We start from the raw sequence: 4,291 nt of genomic DNA on the forward strand, positions 1-4,291 counted from the left end.
ATCTGTCATAGGTTGTATATCCATAAAAATTATAACAGCAAAACAATAGTAATTTTAAGGCTTGTTTTTGTGATATTCAAACAGCAAAATAATAGTAATAATTTATTCATAAGATATGGAACTTGAATTGTAAATCTAATGTTAATCTGTCATAGGTTGTATATCCATAAAAATTATAACAGCAAAACAATAGTAATTTTAAGGCTTGTTTTTGTGATATCCAAACAGCAAAATAATAGTAATAATTTATTCACAAGATATGGAACTTGAATTGTAAATCTAATGTTAATCTGTCATAGGTTGTATATCCATAAAAATTATAACCACAATGCAGTAGCAGCACGAATCGTTATATATTAACATTGAAATCAATCCGGCACACCGCATAATAAGAAATCTTTCAAGCAACCCAACCCAAACAGCTAGTACTAAAGAGCATAACATAAACCTGATACAAAACAAATATCATTATAATAGAAGTTGATGTCTACCAAAGCACACCAGGATTAACAAACATTCTACCGGAACAAAACGCGAAAAATGAATACGAAATCCCAGGGCACACACTAAGACAAGAAAAAAAACACCATATATTTGCCTAGCCGCAATTTATTTTGCACAGCCATGAAATCGGCTCAAAATCATGAACAACCAAGCATTATTTCTTTTACTGGATTCAACATTGAGTTATCATCACCATCGTGAAATCCATATACCACATCAGAATTTGCTTATAGTAATCGCAGAATGTTCATCATTATAAATCTTATAAAACAAATTACCGTAAACCAACGAAGACTCAGATTAACCCACGTCGAAGCAGCAACATTGTGCGATACCGGAATGGTGTCGTCCAAATCATAGAGACGCTAGCGGATTCTGGGAAATCAACAACACAACGTTGAGACGGGATCCGACGGACACCAAAATCCTATGCGGTGAAGCTTTGAAATCCAGTGGCTGAAGATGAACGGCGGAGCAAAGGAGAGTTGAGAGTAGTGAATCAGGATAAGGTTGTGGTTAATGAGAGGTTCGCGGACGATGATGGAGGAAGGACGGGTTTGGCCGGCGCGGTTAGGGTGTTGATTCGCCGGCGGATGTTGATGTTGATGGTGGATTTAGGGGTTGGTCGTGCGGTGGTGTCGGAGGGTTTTGATGGTGGAGATTTATGAGGGTTTCGTGGTGGTAGATCAGAGAGAAAAAGGGTCGCTCGCCGGAGAGAGATGAAAACGAAGGAGCTTTTTTTAATTTCTTTTCTTTTCGTTTGCTTTTTCTTTTCGTGAGTGAAAGGGTGAGGGAGCAGAGTGGTTTCTACGGTGGGTTTGAGCGTGAGGTGGATGGTGTGAGCGGTGGTGGAAAGAGAGCGACGTGAGGTTGTTTGAAGTTTGTGGGAAAGAAGAAGTTTTTTTATTAATTCTTCTCTTTTCTTTCAAAGTGTGTAGTTGAATAGTGAGAGAAGAGAGGTAGTAATTTTGTTGAGAGAAGCGTGTGTGAGACGTGTGGAGATCTTGAGGGGTGAGTTCTGTGTGTTATCTATTGTTTCTTTTTAATGTACAGAGAGAGGGGTAACGTGGAAAGGTGAGATAAAGTGTGGATGTGGTTAAGAGGAAATGTGAGGGAGAGAGATAACGTGAAGTATTCTAATCTCATTTTCCTTTTCCTTTTCATTAATAATTCTTATTATATATTATTTAAAAAAATGTTTATTAGATAATAATTTAATTTAGAAAAATATAATAATAAGATAAATCTCTAATTTTGAATACTATAACAAAATAAAAGGACTGATTATAAATAGAAGTCGGACAAAAATTTGCTCGAAACATTAAATCAGACATATTAAAATGATCAGTACAAAATATACTTATTAAAAAAATACATCGTTTTTTCAAATGCTGAAATAAATTTTCACCGGTTAAAAGGCTTAGGCGGGTCGAAATGCAACCGAAACAGTCGCTGAAAAATATACCGAGCACACCAGATTAAACTACGTGAACCGTAGATTAATAATACTGGTGTCTGTAATTTTAATTTTGAAACTTTTTATCTGCCGATTTTGTCCGTACTTGAGGAAAAATTCAACCGATTTGTCTGTATTTTTAATAAGTTTATCCTGACTAATATTTCAGGTATTATTAATGATAAAATGCATGTTATGTTGTACATATGATGTAAACTAAAAATGAAATCCGATTTACAAATATGACCGGACAAAATTGGGGTATGACACATAGCGTTAGATGTCTTGGGCATGGACTAACTGAATTTTTGTTGCGATCTTATGTTTTATAATCTTGGTATCCTGTCATCTTACAAATAATAATTGAATAGAATCTTTCGATCTTATTTACGATTTTATATTTAACAATCTTACTATTTCCATCTGATTTTATGCAAAATCTCCATCTTGACAACCTTGGTCGGAAAGCTTCAAAACACATTATCATATACCATGGTAAGGGTCTAGAACAAGTGGTTGGTGTGGGATGTGTGTGCAAGTGATGTAAACATGGGATACTATCATCATATGCTATGAATGATGAGTACTAGCTCGAACTAGTACTCAAATCCCACTTTTTAAAAAGATTAGGAACCACGGTTGATGTGGAGTAAATTATCATAAGACCAATTCGTTAAGCAAACATGAACATTCAAACTTTCTTCTCCAATACAACAAACATGAACAAGTGATTGTAGTCCGAGTACTCCACACGTGAATTTGAGATTATACATATAATATAAAAAAAGTAAAATTACAATGGTTCCATTGGTGATGGATTGAAATTTATAGCAATATATTCATAGAATTAAGCAGTGGGAAGAACCTTATTCACAATGTCCTGGCTAAGAGCCGCAATCTGTGAATCAAGAGCCTTAATCGTTTCTTCCTTCTGCCTTTCCAAATTTACACGCGCCTCTTGCAATTCCGCGTCCACTTTCTTCCTCCCTTCCGCAATCTTGGCTTCAACTTCAACCTGCGTCTCTTTCTTCATCTGATTCAGCGCCAGGGCGATCTCCGCACGCGCCGCTTTCAAAACAGTATTGGCCTGTTCTTCCAGCTACTTCACTTCCTCCGACGTGCCCTTCACGCTGTTGAGTTTGTCTCTGATGGAAGTGTCCCTTTCGTCCATGAAGTTTCCGAGAGGCGTGAAGTAGAGTTTGTCGAGGGCGACCATGAGGAAGAGAAACTCGACGACGATGATGGGGAGAGTGAGGTTGAAGTCGAAGAGTGCGGCTTTTTCGAAGGCGAAGGAGGGGGTGGGAAGGCGAAGGAGAGGGAGAGGGAGGTTGTTGCTAGGGTTAGGGATTTGAGTTTTGAGAGATGGAGTTTGAGTTTGGGGGTGATGGTTGGGAGGGAGATTTGGAGGGAGGGGAGTTTGGGGGTGGTGGTGGGGAGGGAGTTTGTGGGGATTCGGATTACTGGTTTGGATGAAGCTATGATCATTGTGGCCATTGCGGTGGTGATTTTGGAGGTTTTTTCTTACCTCTATGTGAGTGAGTTTGTGTGTGTTTTGTGTTTCACTGGTGAGTGTGGTGATTGGAGAAGAGAGAAAAGGAGGATTTGGGAATGGATTTCTATCTGAATTATCTGCCACACGATTTCATGAGTTTGTGTGATAGTCGTTAGAGTTAGAGTTAGAGTTAGAGTTGGATGCTGATAAACAATATTCTATTTGGGTTGGGCCTTTGCTCCATATACAAGAAATCTACCTAGTACCCCGTTACCTCTTGGGTTGGGCCTTTACTCCATATGACAGAAATCTACCTAGTACCTCTTTATCTCGTTTTCGAGATTTTAACTTTTATCCTCACATTTATACCATACCTGACACCCTTTATTTATAGTACTTTTATCATTATATTTTTTTATAAATTTCGAAAATTTTTAAAATTTACTGATTTTTATCAAAAATTTGTAGTCTGAACTGTAAAAAAAAAAAAAATTCTATTTTTTTACCGCAACAAAAACACATTTATCGTGAATTTAGAATTTTTGGAAAAGACATACCGGAAATTGTAATCCGGTAGAGGTCTTAAGTGTTTTTTCAGAAATTATAAAATTTTCAATATACCAGAAATTATGAAATGATTCTAGAAATTTTTAAGTTTTTAGAATTTCAGAAATTTTAAAAATTTTGTTATGTGTCTTGAATTTAAAAAAATAATAATAAATTTTCTGTATTTTTCACATAAACCTGCATAATTCTTTCATTAAAAAAATCAATATATATATATATATAATGAAATCTGTGATACATACAAGATTACAAAACAAATTAGGATAATTTTC

At 36.1% G+C, this 4,291-nt stretch overlaps 1 pseudogene; it reads right to left on the reverse strand.

Moving 5' to 3' along the window:
- Positions 1-2,633: 2,633 nt before the first annotated feature.
- On the reverse strand, positions 2,634-3,623 carry LOC127087710 (ATP synthase subunit b', chloroplastic-like; annotated as a pseudogene).
- Between the last annotated feature and the right edge of the window lie 668 nt (positions 3,624-4,291).

Source organism: Lathyrus oleraceus, chromosome 5, assembly GCF_024323335.1.
Source record: "Lathyrus oleraceus cultivar Zhongwan6 chromosome 5, CAAS_Psat_ZW6_1.0, whole genome shotgun sequence".
Taxonomy (NCBI): domain Eukaryota; kingdom Viridiplantae; phylum Streptophyta; class Magnoliopsida; order Fabales; family Fabaceae; genus Lathyrus; species Lathyrus oleraceus.